Raw genomic sequence first — 25,920 nt, forward strand, 5'->3', positions numbered from 1 at the left:
TTGTGTGCAGCTAGAGATGGAAAATAAATATATCAACAAGCATGTTGAGAGAGAGAAGTTACAACTTTACCCTCTTATCTTTTCTTTCTGATGAATTGTCCTTTTGTCCCACTCTATATTTAGCAGGTGCAATGTGGCAAGTGCTGGAAGGGGAGCTGTTAGTTATCAAGTAAGCCCAGAACATGCCTCAGCCTTGTTGCAGGCATGTGACCAAGTACCTGGAAGCATATCACACAGATCCCTTCCCACTTATTCCTGTCTACTCTTAGAGGAGAGAAATTTCTCTCAGAAATATTATCATTAATTTACATATAATTTACAGATAATGGCATGTTTTGGTTTGATTTTGTTGTTGTTTTTAAAGAACAATACGTAAAATGGCATTCCCACATTTTGAGTAGCATATCACTGCCTTACCTTATAATGCAATAGTATTGGTTGTTTAATGACTGGTATTGCAGACTTTGCGGACAAAGCAAATATACTTTTATGGCCTAATTCCTTTCTAATTTGTCTGCACGTAGACCCCAGTTTGATTCTGACTTGCACCCACTTCATGCATTCAGGTGTAATGAGCGAAATTCAGAGAACAGATTTGAAAGATGAATTTTCACTTTAGAACTTTGTTTGATTCAACATTGTTGCTGTAGTTTTCATATTTTATGTCACTTTCACACTTCTACGTGTCCATTATCATAAGCTTTACTCCTGAGTTATGCTACTTTAAGCAGAATGATAATCAAATCTGCAAAGGTTGTATTAAACGATCCAGCTGTAGTGTACAAGTTTACGTTTTTTGCTTCAACAGTAAGGGAGCTTCCATAGTTACAAATATTTTTTTTGTACTTCCTGATCTCTACTTCTAGTCATCATTGAGGAATATGTTTTCTCATGTAAGTGTGCCCAGCTTGCTCTTCTTTTTGTTGGGGACTGCTGAAATCTGATACTGGTATCTTCTTTTTGAATCTGTACTTTAATCAATTTTTAACCTCATCTTGTCGATAGGTAATATTTGTCTTTTTACAGGATCATTAGTGTTTGTCTAATCTACAGGTAGTCTGGTAAGACAAAGACATACAAATATATGGAGAAACAATGATAAGGGCAGTAATTTCATTTTTTGCAAGGACAGGCAAGACTGAAGAGATGAAGAGTCTGGCCAAAAATTGTACAGAGTGTATGTGTGATACTGAAAATACTCCTTGCATACCTAATTATTATTACCAAATTGTAACAAGAAAAATCTTTTTTCTTTTACCATGGCTAGTGGAAGCCTTGTCAGAAAACTTTATTTCTGGAGACTACTGCATCATTTAGCATAGGAAATTGGTTCAAATACATTGCAGTTGTTTATCAGACCAAACATTCCAGGAAACAGTTAGTACATAGGCAAATACTCACTGATTTGCAGAGCAGAGTAACTTCCCAATTGTGTCCGACTTGGGAAGTAATATCAGGTAGCTCAAATGATTTTGTGTTTCTTTTGAGGGAAAAAGTAAACAATTGAAAGCAAAACTGATCAATGGCGTGTATGTAGAGACATTCATTTGGAATCTGTTTTAGATGAAAGGTAGATGTGGATAGCAAGTGTAGTGAGGTTGTCAACTTTGAAAAGCAGATGCTAATGGTAAGCCATTGATGGCTTCTGTTTACTATATGGACATCAGTACATGATATTTTTCTTTATTTCTTTGTTGTTTCTTCTTTCCTCATTTTCTCTTTCTTTCTTCTTCTACTTAAGATATGTACTTTAATCCAATTTTCAGTTGAAACAAGCTGTTTCTTTTAAACCCAAGACTGTAATTCGTAGTAAATAAAGCAATGAGATTTTGCTCTGATGTAGTAAATAAGTTGATAGTGTGCAAGAAAAGCAAAATGCTTTTCTGAGAACTGGAACATAAAATTCATATGAGCTCATGATGGATAGACCTCTATTCTCAGGAGATGCTCTGTGCTTTACTGGGAACCCATGACAACTTTCTTAAGGGTTGGCCAAACGCCCAGTAGCAAAAGCAACATTTTAACTATTACGTGCTGTATTCATTTGCAAGCCATCAAAATATTTAATTTTAAATTTAAGTTAAGGGAACATCTGCAGCAAATAAATCTGCAGGTGGAGACTTCATATTTCATTATTATCTTACATAACCCTAGGACAAATCATGTGCAGCTATTTTTTTTCCTCACTGTTGTTGTAATTAGAGCTGCTTTGAAAAGAAAAAGTGGAGGAATGTTTTGTGAGAAAATATAGTTGTCAGAAAATCCAGAAAATCCTGGAAGTTACTACTAAAAATTAGCCATCTCTTTCTATAAGACAGTTATTAAAAGATAAAGTCAGTCTTTCTGAAGTCCACTTCCTTTTAAGTGGTCAGCACCAGCTTGCAAATCATGATTTGGTGCCCAAATCAGTAAAACTTACAGCTCTAATGGGTTGCTTCAGTGACCCTTCAGTAATCTGGTCTTCATTGCTCCAGAAGACTAAAAACCTAAAAAAGACTAAAGACTAAAAAAAGGCAGCCCTCCATGCACCGTTCTGCAAGCTCATGTAACTTCTTCAGGCTCGGGTCTGCCACATCAGCGTCCCTATTCTTTGACAGCATCTTGCTCTGGCCATGCTCCAGCTCCCTTTCTGTCTGGCTTTCACAATGGCAGCTGTTGAGAGTGTGCCATCTACCTGCCAGCCATCGTTCTAGATATTCTTTCTGCCCTTGCTGTCACTTTCTTTCCTCATTTTTTCTTTCAACCCTTCCCTTAATCTCCCTTTAACTAAACCTCATTTTATAATTGCAAAAGAAAAGATAAGATTGGTCCTGTTATCCTTTACTGTGCATATGTTTGTAGTTAAGCCTGGAGAAGAAAATTTTCTACTGTAGCAAATGCAAAACTGTTGTGTTCAGTAGATTATTATCACTTGTTTAATCTTTGATGGCTTTTTTATTATTAAAGCCGTCTGTGCCTCTGATTTATCAGCATGTTTTTGATGCAACTAAGTTGTTTTTTTTCTCTTCTCTCCAAAATACACTTTCTATGACAGTACAATGCAAAGCAAGGTGGGTAAGAACCTTGGCATGAGCATTAGTGTACTTGTGTTTATAGGATGTTGTTGCCATTCAGGTTGGATATCAGAAGCCTCAATCTCAAGGCAGAATTTAAGCATGTCCCTCTCTTAAACAGCATAAAAATGAATTTATGGACATACGACTTTGAAACTTGTCACTGAAGCATTTTATTTTAAAACAATAAGTGCTTTATCTTTGGTGAGTGAAGAAAAAAAGGAAGAGATGACAGGAGCATTTTGCATTGGACAGAGATGCCCTGGAAGGTGGAATGGACTTTCCTGTAACACAGTTCCCCCAAATACCATTCACATTGTTTTGCTTCCACATCATTCCCAACTCAGTTTGGCCTGTCATCTGGATCTAAATCTAATCTTGCCTATTAAATTCCCCTAATTTTTTGAAATAATGGGGAAATTTTGGCAGGAACACCTCTTGACAATAAAACAACAGTAGCAGTACCATACAGTCAGTTTTGTATCTGCTGGGCTATCCAGAAAGGCATGATCACCTGTTAAGACAATTTTCAGAAGCATCCTTTACATTTTTTTTCATTTAAACACTGTCAAAGTCTGGGCATTGCAACTACATTATTGTTTGTGTAGCTATCTATACCTCATGAAAATATTCAGTGGTGCCGTTCCTTGACATACTTCAGAAATCAGTGGGAAAAGGCAAGCGATTTGCTGTTTACTGTTTTCCTCCCTTGATGCAGAAATGGAGTCTGGCTGCCAATACTGAGGCCTGGGCACATCTGCTAAAAGACAGCAATCATTTTTCAGAAGGAAAAGTTTCCCCAGGATCCAGGACTCCTCCTTGGTTCTGGTGTTCATAAGGAGTTTGTTTGTGTTCTGGTACATTTCACATTGCTGGGTGCTTCAGGTTAATGGAAAATAATTCCATGTTGAAAAAGATTATATCTTTTAGAAAACCATCTGTATCTGATTAAAATAAAAAAAAAAAAAAAGAAAAAAAAGGAAAGTTATTCTGACATGTTTCTATCTCCAGTGTTTAAGACACAACCAATCAAACAACACATGCTTTATTTCTGGCTTGAAATTGTCTAGGTTGGAGTCCTAGTCCTAGTATCTCCTTATAGCTTTATGAGTTTGAAATACTTTCTATTATATTTCTATTTCCTGGCCAGTACTCAGAGGATGGACTAAGTCGCCCCTTTAGCTGGTTTTGTTTAGGCTAGAGGTTGCACTCCTAGAAGTCGTGTTTGTTCTTCTGATCATAATTTGTTCCCTTTCCCCTTTTCAAAGCTGTCTTCATGTTATTAGGACCCTTAGAGTGCAGACATCAGAACTGGACATACTATTCTGTTAGCATGATACCTCTCCCAAATACTGGGCTATAATAGTTGCCTGTTGATGCTCTATATTTACTTACATATCCACTGATTGAATTTGCCTTTTTTGGTCCCACCATTAACCAGGCACTTTGTGGCTAGCTTATTATCCACTAAAACTTTGTAGTCTTAACCAGCATCACAGTTTTCCCAGAAAACATTTTATTTTGTATATTTATGCTTATTTTTTTCTTAGGTTTATGACAACATAAATAGACTTAAGGACTTTAAGACATAAAGGACTTCAAAAGAACAAGAACAACAAAACAGACAAACAAACAAACAAACACATGCTGCTTTTTGGTACCAAAATTACCAAGTAGTCCTGAGAACTCAGAATCAGCAAACTGTCCTCTTTACCAATCCTCCTATGTTCAGCAAGCTTAAAAATGATTTTATGTATCCACCCTGATTAGCAATAGGATTGATAGATTAATAGTACAGCATCAAGTAATGGCTTTATGATTCTGTGTATGCTGTGGACCACAGAAAAGAGGTGTTCCTCATCTGTATGCAGGTTGTGGCCACATCCTTACCCCAGGGCATGCACCATTTCTTCCCGCACACTAGTTAGTATAATTCTGGTGTGGATGCTGGGGGCTCTGCGATACACCCAGGACGAGTTCCTACTGTGATGCAGGAACAGGACTGCACAGCGAACTTTAAAGCACACTGGCCACGTGGCTATATACAGCCTAGGAGAGTCCCTGGTAAAGCACCTGTTCAGTTAGGATTCACTTCTGTTTTGACAGCAACCTCTAGTTATTTTGAGTCATTTAAATGTGTGCCAGGTTGGTTTTATGTTGTTCTGTTTTTAAAACAAAAATGGCTACATTCACACCATGCTTAATTTGTGGTGTTGCTCCCCAAAGAGCCTGAAGCTGGTTTCTCTCCAAAAATACCAGTATCCAGCTCTCCTAGGTCTGTGCTCAATCTCTGATTCACTCCGATTATTGGGCAGCACTTAATAGCAAAGACTTTGTAGGTAAAAGAATGTGCACAGCTCCGAGTCTGAGCAGGAGCGTTTTCTTCTCGCATTAAATTGTAAATATATATATATATAAAAAAATCAGGCATATGAATTTACAGATTCATAACCACTTTTGTAGATCATAACTGTGCTCTTATGCTCACGATCTGGCCAGAACAAAGACGTGGAAAGTTAGCTGGGACATTAAGAAAGTCTCCCTCATTCACCTGCAAAAGATATTTGTTTCGGAACGGTCTGCAGAACATTTACTCCATGTGCTACCACTTACCCCAGCATCATTCTTAGTGTTTTCACTTGTTTCTTGTAGTCGCTTTTAAAAAAGCATTGTTGTCTTTAAAGCAAATGAGTTAACTGGACTGCTGAGGATCTCAGTGTTTTTCCATGATTGTATCAAATTTTCCCTTGCCTTTTTTTTTTTTTTTCTTTTATAAACAGACTGTCTTCCCCTCCTTCTTCCTGTCTCTTGGCAGGATTTGATGTGTGAACTGTGATACTTGTCACTATATGACTATAATTCCCTGAACAACAATGACACAAAAACCAGCAGTGAACTCAACAAAGGAAAACAAGACCCTGTCTGTATGGCAGAAACAACAAGGACTTCACACTTTGTGTTTCTGTTATTTGTTCTTTGTCTGTTGTACAATTTTTTTTTTTTACAAGACACCGAGGTATTTTTGTTTGCTTAAAATATTATCCAACAAGAACTCAATCTCACCTCCATACTTCCACTGCAGTTATAGAGCTTTTAAATTAGAGCAAGAGCAGAATAGGCTCCCTAAAACTGACTTTCAGCTACTGAAATTAATGGTGAGGTAGGACAACCCTCATCAAGCAAATTTCAGGTTTTGCAAAATGTATGTTTTTTATATTTTTATACTTAATTATGTATAAGGAAAACACAATGGAGAAAGGGTAGTGGCACCTACTCCAACTACTGAATTCATTCAAGAGTATATTGTTCAAGCGTAGCTGTGTGTCCTGAAAGGCAGTCAGAGTGTCCTGTCAGGTAGTTTGGGAATGTTCTGATAAACATCCAAACTCAGAGATGCTGAATAGATTTAGCAACTTCATTTTCAGGATTTAGCCATCACAGATTATTTCTGTACACACCAAATATTTGCAAAAGCTTAGTTAAGGCAACTATGGCTGTTAAACAACACTGATTAGGTATTGCTGATATTGTTATTATGAATGTTGATGATGATTGCTATTGCTATTAATTATAGAAGACTGAAAAACTGGGAGAATATTCTTGGAGAACTTGGAAACCAATATATCAACAAGTAACAGCTGGTGTGAAACTAAAATGAAAGGGCTGTTTGTTTTTAGCTATCACTATATACTACTTTTGATTTCACGTATTTTTAAATGTTCATCTCTATTTAAATTTGATATTTAACTCATCTACTCTTTTAAAAGTCCTGATTGGAAAAGTAGGCTTCACATTTCTGATGGCTTTGGAAAGAGAACAGAAAGAGCAAAACTGCCCCCAAATACATTCTCCCTTAGAGAAGTTTTGCTTGTACAAAACTACCTTTTTCTTTCCTTCCCAGCTGTGCCCTTTTCTGTATCTACATCTTTCAAAATATTTCAGAAACAAACTAAGACCGTAAAAAAGCAGTTCTTGAATGCTGAGTTTTCTAAGTTGATTTTCCAAGCTGCTAAGTAGAACCCTTATTTGTCAGTCACTCTACACACAACTTTCCTCTTTTTCCGACCTAAGGGTCTCTTGCCTTTTTTTCCCCCAACAGACTTATCAATTAACAGCTTGTTGTACAGATGCTGTGCAAGCACAAAATAAGAGAAGGTTCAACAGGAAAAGTAACCAATGATTATTTTGCTAACACTTCTATCCATGTGACATATACATCCAAGTTACTCATGTGCACATTTCTAAAATACGTTCCCAGGACACTGCAGGAAAAAATACACAGTTCACTTCTGTTTTATCAGTGAGTTTGTTTGGCTTTTGTTTGTTTGTTTGTCGTTTCTGGGAGTCATATGATAGCTAGTCATTTTACTTTTTTTTTTTTCCTCTGTTAGTGTTTATGTCTCTGATCTACTTAAAACTCTATACTGCTGCAAAACTTACATGTATTATCTGTTTCTGAATAATAGGGTATGCCTCAAAGAAAAGAGACTTTTGAAGATAAAATTATGTATGTACATGTGTGCTGATTTTCCTAGCCATATTTCAAGCAACTGCAATTATCTGAGTCATTTCCATGTGTTTTTCTGGTTATTGTTCTTTGACTTGCAATAAATTTCTGTGAAAACAGAAATATATCAACATTTGTACAAAACCTAAGCAAAGTTATTCATTACTAAGGAAAAGAGTGCATTTATTTTAAGGGTTTTTAAAATATGAACTCTAGCTGTTATTTGGCTCTGTGATACATTTTAAATTCTTCCCTTCAAGGTTTTAAAGTATTTTTATTTAATATGAAATGACTATTCAGACTGAAATGATTAAAATATTGCAATTGTTTCAAAATACGTGTTGGCCCTAACAGAATATTTCTGGAGTGAGGTAACAGTGGTGCAAGAGCTTCAGTGAAAGACAAAATCATACCCAAGGAGTCGTTGATTCACATAGCCAATTGAATTGAAGCCGAACTATTTACCTGTACCATTGTCACTTCTCTGTTCTTCATCTTACCTGAATTACTACTGCTAATCTCATTTTCACTATCTTTCTAAGGAATATTGCATTTAATTCTTTATGCCAGGCCGTTCTAGATTGAAATGCCTTGGATCTTTTCCATAACTTCTGAGGAGTATCACAGTTGTACATGTTACACTGAGATAAAAATGGACACAACTGTTTGAGTAGAAACAAAGCCTCAACTAGTGTGAAGGACCATTCTGAATCCTCTACTAGAAATAAAACACATCATGTTTATTGTGGTTATACTGAGCCTCAAATACCTACAGATTTAAATTTCCCCTGGCAAGATTACTGGCCGCAGCTGACTCTCTATTAGTCCCAGCTAGGATGTTTTCACTTCTGATGGTGGTCTGTCATTCTTGGATGCAATACATGTGAATCTCTGTCTCTGCTGCTTTGTTCAGTGACTGGTCCCACGGTTACAGTCCTGGTCAAAGCATTTTTGCTGAATTAGGCTATTCCTTTAGTACAGCTGTGTCCTGTTTGTTGCCTGGGCTGATTTCAATCTCAGGCTCATTTTTTTGCCATATTTTCATTTCCACCTTTTTGCTAGGATTGACCAAAACCAAGGGACTGAGACTACATCTCAAATCAATTTGTATGTGGCAGAGTTTCTCCCTGAGGGCTATTGCTCTGCTTTCAACTGGCAACAATAAACCTGCTGTTAGATTTTCTCCCATCCATCTCACAAGCACAACTGTGGACCATTTGCCCGTTGTGCACAGCAATCATGGAAGGAAAGGTTGTCCTTTTAATACTCTTGTACATACAGAGCTGGGGCTCCAGATGTTTCCTGCTTTCTGTTTCAGTTCTCTTCTCCCATGTTATAAAACATTTATGGCAGGCATTTGGGAGAAAAGAAAGTGGTGCAATAATGGGAAAAAAATCCAACAAAAAACCACCAACAGTACATGACTAAATCCCACTTCTGCACACACAGCTTAAACAACAACGTCCCCATGTTTTTCATGGAGCTGCTGAAGTTCAGCTGGCAAAAGCAGAGCCCAGGCAAACCTGAACTAATGGTGTAGAAGAAAATGCTTTTCACAACTTGTTTATTTTGTATTTTCTTCCCCTGTTCATGACAGATGATTTCAGACCATTACTCTGGACACTAATTTTTATTTTTTTGGAAACTTTTCAGTGGTTCTTGAAGTTGAATAGTTTCAATGGTGGTTTGTGCTAGTTACATCTGTGATGAGCCATAGCATGGCTCTTAATCCAGTGAAACAGATCTAGAAACAGTGATCCACACATAACCCCCAGGTTTGGCTAACACAGCAGGAATTTGTGCTGAACATTTATGTGTATGTGAACAAATGTATCAGTAAGTGACCATATAAGTTTCAAATGCCGTGTAGCTTTATGACCACCAGCAGTGTCCTGTTTATTTAGGACAAGAAAGGAGAAGGTGGTTTTAAAAATCTGAAATGGAAATACCTACATTCAATTCAGTTGTTGAATAACTGATACTGTTGTTCCAGACTTTTTCATTAAAGACAGAAAGGCTATATTGTCATAGGTATACACCAATCATCTAATCTTCCTTTTTTGTGATTCTGAATGAGGTAATTTAGCTGCATTTCTTAGCTGGGATTTTATTGGTTTATTTGTTCAGTACTGGCTGTGATGGCACATGGCATTGTTTCAGAAAAGTCAGAAACATGATATGGTGGTCAAACAGTATGAGTAGCTCTGTTGACAAACTAGAAAGGTATAAGTATTAGGTCTCAAGAAACTTTTTAGTTGGATAACAACTGGCTTTCAAAAGTTTCACATTTGTTTTTCTGCACCAAGTGTGTATGGGAGAAGCCTACAAGGTCAAGAGAAAATAAGCAAAAGTCAAAGACAGACTAGAAAGACAAATAGTAACATCTGGTAAATGACTTCCTTCTACATTTGTGGAGCTCTCACTCACTGCAGTGAATGTGAAATGTTTTTCTTGGCAGGATTTTAGGATTAAAGTCCATCAGTCTGGGAATAAAGTTCATACAGGTTTATAACATTACTAATGCACAGTAACAAATTACAAATGTAGTTGCATTTAGAACCTGTATAAAGTAGAAAATCAACAAACAACAATGCTAAATGGTTAGAAAATAAGTTTTATTCTATCATTTTTGTAGCTTTTGAGAGGCATTTTGAATATTTCTATTGCTTTATATTAGTATATGAATATAGCATGTGCACATACTATGTGTCCCTCTGTCAGTTGACTACCATCTAAACCTATCTTTCTACTAATTAAAGACTCGCATTCTCGGTCAGAGAAACAAAGGAGCAAGGTAGCTAAAAACTGCTAGCAATCTAGGCTGAGGATCTCACACAAACAAAGTATTGTGTATCCCTGATGGTGCAGAACCCCCCAAAGGGGGAAAATTTTCTGAGAAAGGTAAGGAAAAGACGCAGAGGTGATCTGGTTCGGTGAATTTCTGTGATGGCTTCCAGCTGATCCCACACTGCCATCCTTTCTGAGAGAACCTTCAGGGAGAGATGGTCATGCAGACAGAGCTTGCTTTCTGTGGGCAGATGTCAATTTTCCTTCTGCAGAGAAAAGAGAGAGTATAGACTGTAAAATTTTTAATAGTGTGGGTACAGCAAACAAACAAACAACTTGCCACTTCCTTCTCTCCCCAGCTTCTTTTTTTCTCAAACAGGAGTTGCAAAGGTTTGTTGTAGAAGCACTTCAGTGAATTCATGTAATCATTTAAAGTTTTATTCTCTAGTACTTAATGTTCCTCTGGTATTTTGCATCGCTTGGACTTTGTTCAATGCTATATAGTTTAACTAGAACTACAGAAGTAATAGCCTTTGGGATCGGGACATTTGGACCAAATGGAAACAGAAACGTCTGATTCATGGACTAAAATCAGTGCTGTAGTTTAGTCCCAAATGCACCATGGAAACTTCTTTGTAGCTTTTACCACTATTTTAGCTATGATATTAAATGGTGTCTCTAAGGCTAGGAACATGAAGATTTCTTCATGCCTGCAGGAAACGGGAATAGGGTTGAAATAAAGAAGGGAGATATTCATGTGCAGCTCTTTCTGTAGAATCATGTATAGATACATTTCTGTTTGCATTCGTTGTCAGAAGTCTTGTTCAGTGCTTACAGATTGTTTCTCAGTTGGCTTTCATGCCAATATACCAGGTTGGTTGCTTTGACTTGAACACAATCTCACCAGATTTAAAGTTGTGTTTTGAAAGTAGACCCTGGTCATTTGCATTTATATTTATAATGAAGTCTGTTTATTGTCTGATAAAAGCAGGAGAACCCAGTCTGCTTAAAACTCAGGGAGAATTGTTCAGCTGTCCTTGTAATGCAGGACAGTTGTATTTTCCTATCATCTTTGATTAATGTGCTCTTCACCGCTACGTGACTTCTCTATAGATTTGACCAGCCACATGTCAGCAAGTGTAGGAGCCAATTTCTTGCTCTTTATAAGTCAGGCCAAGGGGAGGTCTTGGGAGCAGAAAACCGTAATGGCCCATGAAAGTCTGAGAGCAATTATTCTAGCTAAGCAAACACAATAAATAGCAGGAAGCAAGGGTTACTTATGGAACAGATGTCTACTAAGAAACCTACTGTTATTTTATTTAAGACTTCTTTAAAATATTAATAGAAAATGAACAAAATGAAAGGCCTGTATTACTTAAAAATAAGGACAGTTTAAAAATCAGCTAGACAGAAGAAAAATCTCTCATTTATTTGAAAGATGTAAGCTCACTGTTTTGTATCTGCTTTTTAAATAACGTGGTATCTTTTTATCTCTTTTAAGGTGATAGTGTTATGAAAATGATTGGGAAATCAGAAAGGGGACATTTCAAGGTGAGTCAAGTTTAATTTATCTTTAAAGACTATCTTTAATAAAGTTTTAAGGTGTAGACTAAGGCATATTATTTAGAGTCTGGATTCAGGCCAGTGCAGTGCTATCTCAGCCCCTGGGTAGCTCAAGGGGAAATTTCACCTTAAGTAGGAAAGAACTCTCTGCATAGTAGAAAGCTGCCCAGAGCTACCCCACTTCAGGCAGTGTAGAATATTAACTTCCTGGATACTCTTATCCTTTCTCACAATGCTACCATCTTTTTCTCTTTGGGGATGCTGGAGGGGACGATTCCTCCCTGATGCTGCAAAGGAAAAAGCATCCCCTCCATTTGTGCAACTGCTTGGTCTCTGAGTGGACTTCGGGTGGATTGTTCTTGGTATCCACCTGTCACAGTCTGGCTCTGCATCTGGCATCAGCTGTAAACAATGTAGGCTTCAGAGGCTGTATGTGAAACTGAAGCCCAGGCTTGTGTTAAAAAGAGGAAAACTACACAAATTTTGCCGTGAAAGTTATGTCTTATATTTCTTCTGTCTGATTTATTTGGTATATAATGTGTATGTATTTGATGGACTACATTAGGATGAATGTTGCCAGCAGGTCGAAGGAGGTGATGCTTTCCGTCAACTCAGCATTGGTCAGGCCACACCTGGAGTGCTGGGTCCAGTTCTGGGCTCCCTGGTATGACAGAAACATGGACATAATGGAGAGTCCAGTGAAGGGCCACCAGGATGACAGAGGGATGGGAACGTCTCTCATATGAGGAAAGGCTGAGAGAGCTGGGACTGTTTGTCTGGAAAAAGAGAAGGCTCTTTATCAATGTGTACAAATATGTAAAGGGAAAGAGGCAAAGACAACAGAGACAGCCTATTTTCAGTGGTGTCCAGTGGCAGGACAAAAAAGCAATGGGCACAAACTGAAACACAGAAGTTCTGTCCAAACATCAGGAAACACTTTTTTTTTTTTCTCCTGTGAGTGTGACTGAGCACTGGCAGAGGTTGCCCAGAGAGGCTGTGTTCTCCATCCTTGGAGATCTTCAAAAGCTGTCTGGACACTGTTCTGGGCAATGTGCTTTCGGTGATCCTGCTAGATCATGGAGGTTGGACAAGACAATCTCAGACATACCTTCCAACCTCAACTGTTCTGTAATTCTGTGTTTAAACCACATGCATTAGATAGCATGTTTCCAAGCTCTGTGGAACTCAGTGCTTCTTAGAAATCTAGGTGGAGCCATACTGCACGTTCCCTAGAAGAGGCAAGACAGTCTCCCTTGGAAATCAAAAGATCTGTCATGTTACCACTTGTCTGCACCAGACAAATTTAATCCATATTAATAAAGTCTCAGCTCTGAATTTGACAACCAACCAGTCAATTATAGTCTGAAATAAATACTTCAAAGTATTAGAATGTCTTAGCCCAGCTATTAGACATATCTGGATGCACTGGACCGTTGTTTGAATGTTCACTGTACATAACTGTGATTCTGACATGTGAACACTGTCTGCCCAGATTATTAAAGAAAATAAAAAAGAAAGCCATCTGTTAATTAGGCTTGCAGGTCACTTCCTGCTTATGCAGTTCTTGGAGATAAACGCTGTGAAGTATGGCATGGTGCCTCTTGTATTTTAAATTCATTCCAGAAGGCATACTGGTATTTACGACATCGTAGTTACATAGAAGGGAAAAGAGGGAAATCGTGCCCTTAGGTGAAAAAAGCTGACCAAGAAAAATCTTGTGTGTGAGCAATTGAAATGGCCATATAAGTAAACAAGTAAATAATTATTAACAATGATCTAGGGCTTCAGAAAAGCTCTATTATTTTCTAAATCAAAGCTCTTTTTTCAGGTACAGCATACGAATGGACAGGTCATGAGCTCTGGTAAGATTTTTGTTATGCTTTGACTGTGGGGATTTCTCTCTGATAATTGCATTATGGAGCCTATCATGGGTGATTTGATGTGCAGGGAGAGTGAAAGGAATGTTTGAAATTGTTCTTTGGTGGCCCACTGCATTCTGCACCCACCTGTGATAGATGAAATTATGCTGCTCTGGTGACAGTGACTGCTGTGTGTTTATATGTGAGGTGTTTCCTGTGAGCTTCTGGAAACTAGTGGACTAGATCCTCAGAAATCATGCACAATTACAGTTATATTAGGTTGGTCACGAGGATATTCTTCTACCTGTGTTTACAGTTATGAAGGGTTAATAGTTGCATTTAGTTTTTTTAGTTTAAACAGTGTTTCAGGAAAATTTGTACTTCGAGGCCTGTCCGTAGTAAGCTGCAAGGGAAATCAGCCTATGTATGTCTGTCTGCCCTTCTTTGGAGACTGGCTGTAAAGTGCACCAAAGAATATATCTAAAAAACTAATTGCACAAATAATCCCATAGAGTTATCTGTGACGTTGCTGCTTTTCCAGAGAAATAGCATGTAGACGTCTTACCATTGTCTAAGATTCAGAAAAGACAACATCTTCTTTGAAAACTGTTGAATAAAAAACTACACTGGATCTGAAATTGCCTTACGCTCTCTACCCGTAATGTTTGCAGCTCTTGGAAACAGAGTTTGGGAATATTTCTCTGCTCTCTGCTTCATTTGCACAGGCATGTAGAGGTGGGACAGAGTCTTGCTTGTTAGTTCCTTTGTTGTTGGCAGTCAAAAAAAAAATTTAACGTTGCAGCCTGCTTTTCCCCTTTCTTTAAAAAAGTTTGCTTAAAAGACTAAGACTAAGATCAAGAGCTTTGCAGATATATCAAGAATTAATGACCCTAGTGTAAGCCACACATCCCATGCCAAACAATCCACATCCTATCTGAGGTGACGAGTATGGAGACAAACTCTGACAGTGAGTATGTCATGGGAATAGCAACTGTATGTTCTGACACCAGGAACAAGTATTGGGAATGACTTCTTACAGGGAAAACAAAAGAAGATTAAGGATTCAGAAAAAGACCAGTGACCAAGATGTCCATAGAAATGAAAGCTGACTTGTCTGACAAGTCTTGGATTTCAAAGTTTTCTTGGATGTATATCTAGACCCTAGTGGTTCTGATTTTTTTTTTCTTACCATCTTCTTGGCTTTCCGTTGTTAGTTTGAGACGGAGACATCATCTAATGAAGCAATTCCCTTGACCTTTTCCTACTTATCTTTTTAATCACAGTGAAGCATCCAGTCCTTTTTATATGATCCCCTATCACAGATGAGGATCAGCTAGGATGAGGGGAATTATCCTTTAGATGCTAGGCAAGATTGAGGTGCAGTTAAGGGGAAACATATGCATGGAGCTCTTTGTTGTAACTTTTTATGTGCTATAGACCTTTAAGGAAAAGAACAAGTAATGCTTTCTTTTGAGAAAGCCATTCTAAGTTACTATTTGGTCAGTGACAAATTCAGTTTGGCCAAGTCAGGAATAAGGGGAGTTGCAGCCTGTAGGCAGATTCTAAGAATGTCTGGGCAACAATAGATGGAATCACCACAAGGGACAGAGGTATTAAACACTGTTTTGGTATGTAAAACTGTTTTAAGCTGTATTTAAACTCTTTACGGTCCCAGCCAGAAATGATTCAGATGTCTTATATTTCTGTCTGCACGGGAGAGTAGGGCCAGATTAAAATCCCATACTTGAATCCTTACTGTGGAATCTGCTGCATCAGCCCTTAAATCAAAACTGCAGGGGTCAGGCCAGTCTATACCCTAGAATAAAAAGAACAAACAGTGCTGCAGAATAAGAGTGTCTTATAGCTACCCAAGTAAAATATCTAGGAGTAAAATATCTATCTACTTCCTTTGTGTAGGATGTAACTGCCAGGCCTGAGAGCAAGGAGTTTTTCTTTACAGGTTGCCTGACATGAAACTGTTAACACAGTTAGGCTAAGCAGTCTTTTTTTGGCTTGGATGGACAGTCGTCCTTTACTATGCTTTCTGCTCTCTGTGAGATGGCTTAAGAGAACAGTAAATTATTGTGAACAATTTATGCATTCCATGAAGAGTTCTCAGGAAAATGACAACTGCTTTCTTCTGCTGAAGTCTGTATGTTTTGAGGATCAATGAACACTCTATTGGTTCTCTAAATGCTGGCTTAAAACCAGTATGGCAAACAAATAATAGCACAAAGAACTTGGTAATGTTCCACACCAGAATGTGCATTTTTATGTGTTTTTTATTTTATTTTATTTTTTTTATTTTATTTTTTAGTTCTTGTGAATTATAAGACTGGGCAGTGTAAGTGACGTACCCTGGAGGGGTCAGTTTCATTTGCTGTTTACCTGCTTTTTCCATGTCTCTCATCCTCGCCTGGAAGTGGGACAGGCCTTTTCACACCATCCTTGCAGAGGAATAGGCAGGAGGAAGGCTATACTCCTCCTTTCAGGCCCAAACATCAGCTCTCCAGCTTTTGGCCGGTGAAGTGCTGGAACAGAGATGCAGTTTGTCTGAGGTCAGCAATGAGCCCACGTTGAGGTGTAGGATCTGACAATATGGGAAAAGATGAAAAGATGCTTCATGTAACCTCGGTGGTGAAGTCCTTCTGGAGAGGTCACAGATCCCTTTGCAGCCCTTCACAGTGAGAACAAATTCTCTCAAACAGGAGACTTGTGAAGAGAAGGAAAAGCATCATACCTATCTGCAGATACCTAAACCCTTTATACTTAACGTTTTTGCAGATACTACAGTAACTGTCATTATCACGAGACACAGTATTTTGTGCCAGTACCACAGAAGATTCCAGTGGTGTCACCCATTGCTATCACAGTCGTTATCACTCAGGCAGTTACCTGGCTTCCCAGCCAAACGTAGTTCACTCTTCAGGAGTCTGGGGGGAGCCGGGGAGGGCAGAGCTGGTGTTTGACAGCCTGCACCTGGGAGTGTATACACACCCTTTTATGCCTTATCACACAGCTATACCAGCCAAATACTTCCTTGTGTGTCAGGAAAAGGTGCAGTGACAGGAGCTGGCTGCCAGTATTTGATGAGAGAGTGGTTCAGGCAGAGAATCTGATGTTTAGTTGAAGCTATGATGCTAAAAGATATATACCTAGGACACTGGTATTGGATATGGAATGATGAAAGTGACTTTTGCATGCTGCTAATGGGTCACAGAGTCTGGTCTCAGTTGAAGTTTTCTAAAGCCTAGGTTTTAGTGTTTCTTACCATTAAAATGTTTTTGAAAAATAACATTTAGAATGGAGAAAATTATAGGAGCATATTTGGAAAATACTTGTTATTATTTTTCTCTACAGTTCTCAAAGGGTGTTTTTGGAAACTCAGAGTAGCAACCTGTTTGTCTTGACTTTCATCAATGTTGTCTGTCTATGTAAATGACCCCACGGGCCTTTAGTCTTCTTTTATGCTCACTGGTGGCCAGGACCTTTTGCTCTTGTGTGGCTTGACATGGCTTAAGGCTGCTTCTGTTATGAGCTTCACAAATAAAAGTTAGTTTTGCTACAGCTCCAATGCCAGAAAATAAACACACATACACTTAAAATCCAGTGAAAGTCATGAAAAATCTTTCTAGGGTTTTCAGTTCAATCACTACAGCCCTACTCAGCTAGGGAGCCTAGAGAACAAGCGAAGAGTAGAAGGAAGAGTCCTGCCTGCCTTTCATGTAGAAAACCTTCATGCTTTTCAAGGCAACAGAACGTCAAGTCAGGTTGTGTTGCCTAAGGCTGCTATGCAGTGAAGGGATTTAAATGTAACCTCTGCATACAGAAAAAGGAAGTCCCTTAATTCATTCAATATTTTATTAGAAATCTCTTAATGCTGGTCTTATTCCTAAAGGTAAACATCTCAGAGGCTTTTCAAAGCCTGTATTTCATTATTTAATAATCTGTTTTCAGTAACACAACTCCCTAGGTCTGTGCTTGTAACTAAGTCCACAGGCTGGAAATATCAGCAGTCCAGGAACTGTTAAATAATTAAGCCATTGGTGCCTGTAACTGTTAGGGCTTGAATCACTCATATTTTATTATCACAAACGGCTGGGAAAAAAATGCTGTGAAAAAAGATTGCTTACTAGCACTCTTTAAGGACAATATGAGTTCATATGACCATGGCATGATTTAAAACTATATGAAAGTTTGTTTTGAAAGTAATATTTATAGCAGAGTATTTTGTAGTGAACCTGGCTCTTTGTATAGAGCACTTTCACCTATATGTAATAGAGTTTTCCATCTTCTGGACTCAGTGCTCACTGGAAATTCCCTTCTCAATTCAGAGGTTAAATACAATTTTATAGGACTTGTGCAGGATAACCTTTGTTAAAGAATTCCTGAGAACAGCCACTGACTGGAAAATACAGAGCAAGGTGGCTGTGGAACAGCACAACTCTGTACCAAGCGTGTGTGCATTTGTGCCTGTTTTTATGCTTGCACACACCTGTGTGCATATATGTGGGCATACAAGTGTGCACAAACACACATTTGCATGTATCCTGTCTCCCAAATGTGGGAAATGTCTCTGATGGTAGCTGAAAGCCAAATTTTTGGACTACTTATTTTGACATGTCTGTTGCACACTGAGGTGGAGATGGGATTGTTTTGAACACATAGGAGATAACACAGACTGCTCTCTACTTCCAAGCAGATGGAGGCCGGTCACTGCTGTGGGAGTTTCTCATCCACGAATGACACATATCATGATTTTTTTTCTTCAGAGGAAGATGAAATTGGTTTTATCACAGTACCATTTACCCTAGTGGAGAACCAAGTAGTACAATCATGGCTATAGTGTAAAAGAACAGGAGTTCAAGGAGGAATAAGAGAGCTTTTATGAGCTTTAGTAACATGCACACCCTAATTTAGTCCAGATGGAAAATGGTTGAGTGAGCACCATAATTTAGTACAGAACCAGATTACTTGCTTCTGTAGATGTTTTGAATTTGGTTGTTATGTGGACTGAGGTGCCTGGATAGTAATGTGGTGGGGAGAAAGGAAGAAAATGAGATTTTGTTGAAATATTGTAGGACATCAGAATATTTTCCTTGCACTGCCAAGTGAAATTCTGCACTTAGCAGTGCAAAAGCAAGAAAATGCAAGGCAGGAAATACATATGGACACTCCCAAATACTTTTTCTTCTGTTCTGTTGTGTCTGACAGTATGACAGTACTACCTTTCTGTATTCATCAGCAAACATTTTTACTATTTATTAAGCTAAGACCTGGAAATAAGTGGTTAGAATTGATTTTCTTTCTTTCTTTTTTTTTTTTTTTTCATTGCATCCATTTGTTTATTTTGGCTTTTTGAAATATTTTGGGACTTCTGGAACTGGGAAATCTGTCTGCATTCCTCTCAGCGTTTGTTATTTGCTGTGTTTACAAGCTTAGGCTATATTGACATTGTTACTAAGGAGGATCTAGCTCTCAGCAGTCCAGAAAGCTTTAGAAACATTCTATACACAACCAAAATTCAAACATACAAATATTACAATAAAAAACAATTCTAAAATTCTTTGCTTTCAAACCACTCACTAATAAATTACAAAATAAGAGAATTAAGCTTACCTTTGCAACCACAGTTAGACCCATCGTCTGTATATTAATTATAAAATGGTTGCAGTTTGGCTCATCAGCATGAAAATCTCCAGTAACTTTGATGAGAACAAATTGCCTCGAATGTCTAAAAAAAATACAAACCCACAAAATTTGATTTTCAGATCACCAAATATTTTAAAATAACTTTCCTCTTGGCTACAATTGACTGGACTTATTGCTGCCTTGATTTAAACATCATATTGACATCTTGTTGTATTTAGCTGCAAAAAGGACATGGAGATATTCATGATGAGTCAATATCCTGTGATTTAAGCAGACTGTGACTATTTCTGCAATTGAATAATGGTGAACAACAGAGTAAAACAATCAAAGAAACAGAGTAAAACAATCAAAGAGCTGTTTTTGAGTGTTGCAAGTCATTCAAAAAGAGCCTCTGCTGTCATGAAGACATCCTATTTCTTTAAGTGGTAGCTACAGTTATAAAGGATTTTGTTTTCCGGACTGCTAGCAATAATTGGAAATAGGAGTACGGAAACTAAAGAACTCATTTTCATGGTATTCTCTTGATTCTTTTCTAAAAAACAAAGCCCTACCTTATGGTTTATTTTATGAAAGTTTAGAATTATATTTTCACCAAACATACCCTTATTTTTCTGGTTGTTTTCCTGGACATGGTATATCTTAATCTAATGGTCTTACTTTTTCTGTGCTGGAAAGGGAGAAAAGTGAAGCTTCTAAAATGTGGCTTACATCTCAAAACAGCTTTTTCACGCACAAACAGAGAAAGAGTCCTCTGCCATCACTTCTATCTTGTGTTCCAAGACTTTACTTTTGGTTCTTGCTGTTTCTCATAGAACAGACCTTTCCACTAGGATGTGAGAAAATTGCTGTACTATAACCGCACTCTGTTCCAGTTCAGCACCAGTACTACTTTGAGTCACTACACTTCTTGCTGAAGTCAGGGCAGGTTTCTTTTCAGCAGTTCACGGTCTAAACATTAAAGGCAAAGCTTACTGAAGACCCTTCATTTGGCCAGTGCTAAAATTTGCTGGTTTGTCTTAGTGAATTAACTCAACACTTAGCAGCAATAGAGGATAAAACCAATGGCACAACTTAGCAAATAACTTCTAGTTCTGAAGAACCTGCATGATGTACATGTGTGCCGTTTACCTCTAATCCAAGAGGATTCAGGATCTAATACAACCTCATGTTGTATTAGATTTGGGTTTTAGGGAGCAGAAAAGTTTTTTCTTAAGTTCTTTTAGTCTGATGTAATGACATTATATCCTTTAGCTTTTCAGATGAATGCTCTGAACTGTGCACATTTTAAAACACTCACCAGACAAGTGACAAATAGAAGCTTATGACACAGTGATTTCATTTGAGACTAGTGTTTCAATATTTTTGTCTTTAAATTTTCTGGGCTGTTTTTTATAATAGTTTAAGGCTTCTGTCCCCAGCCACCTAACTAAGATAAATCTAAACAGTTTCCTGCATGCACTGTATCATAACCACAAAAGATGACTTATTTTAATGGCATTTTGTCCATGTTTTTGAGATGAACAGAAGCATTACTGTGAAGGATGAAAGATCATTTCAAATAGTAGTAGGATATTTAATTAGTTCCAGGTAAGCGACCTCAAATCACTCCAGAGTTTCAACAGGGAAAACATACACGGGTAGTTATCATAGAGGAGCTCACCTGAGGTAGCTTGTCAAATTTTCTGCTGTTTGCTGAAAATTTGCACTCTGTAACAAATGCGATGCCACTTGTCTTCCTGTTTGTCTTTACTCTGGGGATAAAAGTACATTTATAGCAGCATCGTATGAAGCTGCTACCAGTTTTCCATCAATAGGTACATTCAGTGTTGTTTGGTGAATTCCTAACTCTGAAAAACAGAAGGAAGAAATTGAAAGCTCATCATGAATGAGTATTCTTAGAATAAACATGTGTGAGTGTGAATGAGGTAATGCATATTATTCTTTAGAGTTAAGATTTCCCTTTGGAGTTAACAGGCAATTAAATGTGAAATTTGAGGCAGAAATTGAACCAAGATGCTACTAGATTATTTTCCTCTGTTGCAACAACTCCCGTTTCCTTTTTAAGAACCCAGTTTATAAAACTGTTTTAGATGTCACAAAAGGGCTTGGACAAATAGCTGTTAGGTCCCTGCATTAATCTTCATAGTTTTGGTATTGTTGGCTTACTGTAACCCACAAAATGTCTTACTATAGAGTATCTGCCCACAAAATTAATCTTAACATCACACTGCCGCTTTCTTTCAAGGGTGCACTAAAATGAAAAACACTTAGGAATCCAGCAGTTGCACCTGAAATTTGACTGTATCTCTAAAGAAATGGGAAAGAAAGTCAAATGAAGTTTTTAGTACTTGTTAAAGTCAATCCATATGGAATTTCATTAGCTTGTAGTACCCTCTCCTCTAAACATAATAGAGCTGTGAGGAGAGAGCAACTCCTTGGGGCCTATGCTGCTTCAGGTATGGTGAGCAAATACAGGTGGTAAGGGAGCAGTGAAAGTATGTTATGTCTTAAACAGGGCACATTGTCCTAGACTCAGTGCAAGTATTTTCTGAACCTTGTCCTCCATTTACAACTTTTGGAGGCTATCCTGATTAGGTCCAAGTAGCCTAATAGGATTATTGTGCTAGAAATGTGGTAGTGGAGATATTTTTATTGTTGGGCATTTTAGTTCTGTTGACCTATACCATGGTAAACAGCAAATACTGTTCCCTCTTTCCCCTTTTCCCTTTCTTCTTTTTTAAGTTATGGAATATAACATGGACTCATGTTATCATCACTGGATTCTGATAAAATTAAAATTGTTATCTATTGAATTTAAACCAGTTTTACTGTGTACTGGCAGTGAGAGCTACATCTATTGATGTGTATCATTTAAAACTGTCACAGGCAGTGCAGAACTTAATGCTGTGTATGTCATCATCTCAGATGTCTGTAGATTGCAATTTGATTTTTTTACTGTATATTTCTCACATTAAAGAATAAAGTTTGCTAAAAATTAGAGGAAATATGCAATTACAAACATGAAATATATTATTTACTATTATTGGGTTTTGGTTTTGATTCTGTAATGGGTGACTAAAACCAGAAACGTGCAGGGACTGGGGAAGTTTCAGAAGCTGTTATCAATGAGTGAAAGCAGGTTACATTGCTGTGCCCAGATGCATAGCAACAAAGAAATTATTTGAAACAACACACAAAATATTAGACAAGAGTGAAAGCAGAGGAGTGGCCTTTGCTTTGCTGGCTGCCATACCCAAGCTCTTGTGGAGCGATGAAAGGAATGTGCTCCAGAGGAGAGGCCATACTAAATGAGACAGTTCCTTCATGACACCTAGAAAGTTATGACAAGCAAAGAGAGAGGGAGCACGTACCATCTCCATTTGATGTTTGCTCCTGGAACTGTTAAATGGAAGTTTATGTCTAGGACCTGAGTTTGTGTTGGGGTTTGCACAATCCTTCTTTACACCAGACTACACCAGGTGTCATCTCTGCTACTTACTGCATTTCAAAATGAAGGGTCTTTCTAATTGATAAGTGGAGGAACAGTACAAGTGAATGTGTGCAGAAATGAGTTTAACACTTGCACGGGACGACTGCCCTGTCGGTGCCAGGCTGACCCAAAGGATTCCAGGTGGGCAGCCCACGAGTGACTCCCAGGGGTACCCAACAATTGCTGTCTGTCTCCTGCTGGTCCTGTGCCTCCCTTAGCCAAAACCACCCTGGTAAGTGTGCCGCATTATGCCAGACCATAGTGTCCCTGCTGTGGTGAGTGTGACAGGAGGATTGCATTGCTTTGTCATCACTGGTGTCTTGCTCAGGAACCTAGTTTGAGGTGATTTCTGATGTCTGCTGAGTCTAATACTCAGATTAGTGAACAACAAAAAAATGATGAGTGACATCTGAAATCCCAACTACATAATATTCCAGAGCTAGAGACTATCTGTTCCGATCCTGTGAGAAGAAGAGGCTTTGTATTTAAATGTTCAATACTAGATTAAATATTACGGGCTCAATTCTTCATTGCATTGCACTACCGTTATTCCAGTATCAGTATTCTGAATGCACGTTTATATATTAAATTTCTTCTGACAGGATAGAAGCTGATATGCAACCTCTGACACTGGGCTCCCATGCTGTTTCTTATGTCACAAATGATGACAATTGCCAGAAACTGTGACTTGCAGCAGCAAGAGACTCTGCAATATTTACTTTAATTGCATTCTGTATTTTCAGATATAATTTACAGTTTGAAAGTGTTGAAAAATGAGTGTCCTGACATGAGCTCTCAGTATCCTGTCGCAAGCCACTGGGAACAGAAAAGTTTTTCTTTCAAAATTCAACAAAAACAGTCCCTTACTGTGTGACAGAAGCAAGCTGCACCAAACCTGCCAATGATTCAGCATGTTTTTCTAAATTCAAACTGGTCCGCAGCCTAAAGTTTGCAGCAGGGATTCAGACCCTGCAGGGAAACACCAGAGGCTCAAGCCTTTCTCCCAGCATCCGTCATGGTGCCAGGTAGGGAACCAAATGAGTAGCAAAACACTCTCTGTACTAAAATAGCATAACAAATGGCTTCAGGGCACACAGAGAGAGGCCAATCCACAGTATTAATTAGCCTGAAAGTAATTAGCAAAATATTGCTAAAAAAATTGTAAGTGGCATAATTGAGAACTGGATGAGTTTTTGAACTCAGCAATATGAAAACCCATGTGCAGTAACTGTGAATTTGATGCACATTGGGAGGTTTCAGTGACAAGAAGACTAGTTTTGACTGGAAGAGAGAAACATAATATAAAATATAATTTGCTGTAGAAATTAAAGGCTCTGGATGTAATGTAAATTCTTCCATCAAATTCAGATCTACGCAAGACAGAGAAGGAAGGGACATTACTCTTTACTAGAATTAGTCATTTGAATTGCAGTGAACATTTTTGTAAATTTAGTTGTTTTGGAGTGGATCATTCATTTTTCAAATGTCTTCATTATTCAAATTTTTTTTGACAAATATTTATGAGACTAGATTTCAGCATATGGATCATTCATGAAGAGCCTATTCTTAGTTTTACTTCCCTTTACTTTTACTTTATTTACGTACCACTTAATAAAAACATCGTATGAGTCCCTATCATCAACCATTTTTCTCAAATGGTCTTATTGCCTGTTTTGCAAACTCTCTAAATGTCAAACATTGTCCTTTTTTCTATTTCTTTTATGTTTATATTACTAGCATATGCAATTTCAGTCTGGTAGTCTCTTGAGAAATGGCTATCTGTGGAAAAGTTGTCCAAACTGCACAGTGTATTGCAACCAGTTTTTCAACATATTAATTCAATATAAGTAAACAATGAAACACCTATTACATCAAATAAATTAATTTGACTTGTAACTCCTTACTGGGAAGTGCTTAGAAAGCTTCATTCTTCCAGGCCCAATGCTGAGTTAAGGTGGTAGTTCTTGTCAAAAGCATAACAGGATTTGTTCTGCTTTATAGCTCCTGGAATCCTTTGTGACTGCATATAATAGTAAATGGTTTCAGCCAAATATGACACTAATTTTTTGAAACCTAAACTGAAATATGATACAGCAACAATACTTAGGAAGAATCATATACCTTCTTTCAAGCAATAGAGGCATTTACTAGGTTCTTACAGAAAGTGATTTCATTTTCAGAGTTTTTGTCTGGGAAGTAGCAGAATTCCTCAAGGCACAGCTGTTAGCTTTCCATGTAAAACCTGGAAAGCTATGATGTACTCAAATGCTTTGACATTGTGTCACATTGTAAATGCTCAAACTATGAGATCTAAAACAATATTTGGACTGGAATATACTGAGAAAGATATTTAGATATAAGAGCTTGATTTTTTTTCTATTGAAAAGTAGAGAGGGTCTATTTGTACAGTTTATATGTGGGGTTACATTTGGGTTTGAGTACCTTAATTATTTGAACGTTGTGAAGTTTGGTTTAAACCTAACCTAAAAACAAGTCAAATTAACTATTTTTTCTATGCATGTATATTATTTATATGAGATTTATCCACTCTTCCATGATAGAGATTTTGTTTGCTCTTTTGTAATTTTAAAGGAACATGATTTTTAAATACAGTAGCCAGTCAGTAATTATATGCAATTTTAAGCTTTGGGAGGACATTTTTTGATGAATAAAAGCCTTAACATGTTTATGTTATCCATGCTAATGTACAAGGCATCTACTTAACTCAACTACTGCCTACCACCTGTGACCAAACAATGCCAAAACGGACACAACCAAGAAATAATAATAATAATTTAAAAAAAACCAGTATGTACAGTTTTCTTTATCCAAAGATTTTAAAGCTGTGCTGAAAAATCTAGGCCTCAAAGCATCACTCCTTCAGCAGTTGAGTAAAGAGGTGTTTTTCCATTTGGAAAGTACTCATTGTATTTGTCAAATTACTGGAATAAATGAGCAGTCATTGTGCTAATTAATGCCTTTTGCCTCCGCAAAGTTTTCTTGTCTGTA

At 37.7% G+C, this 25,920-nt stretch overlaps 2 long non-coding RNA genes across 2 annotated transcripts; one reads left to right on the forward strand and one right to left on the reverse strand.

The window, feature by feature from the left end:
• Positions 1 to 10,354: 10,354 nt before the first annotated feature.
• Positions 10,355 to 19,498, reverse strand: LOC118248362 (uncharacterized). The gene is made up of 3 exons (XR_004778725.1): positions 19,389 to 19,498; positions 16,158 to 16,359; positions 10,355 to 10,613 (listed from the first exon to the last, which is right to left on the reverse strand). It is a non-coding gene; the product is annotated as an uncharacterized LOC118248362 (long non-coding RNA).
• LOC126913285 (uncharacterized) lies at positions 11,847 to 25,712 on the forward strand. The gene is made up of 3 exons (XR_007708182.1): positions 11,847 to 11,898; positions 13,739 to 13,772; positions 23,514 to 25,712. It is a non-coding gene; the product is annotated as an uncharacterized LOC126913285 (long non-coding RNA).
• Positions 25,713 to 25,920: the final 208 nt, after the last annotated feature.

Source organism: Cygnus atratus, chromosome 4, assembly GCF_013377495.2.
Source record: "Cygnus atratus isolate AKBS03 ecotype Queensland, Australia chromosome 4, CAtr_DNAZoo_HiC_assembly, whole genome shotgun sequence".
Taxonomy (NCBI): domain Eukaryota; kingdom Metazoa; phylum Chordata; class Aves; order Anseriformes; family Anatidae; genus Cygnus; species Cygnus atratus.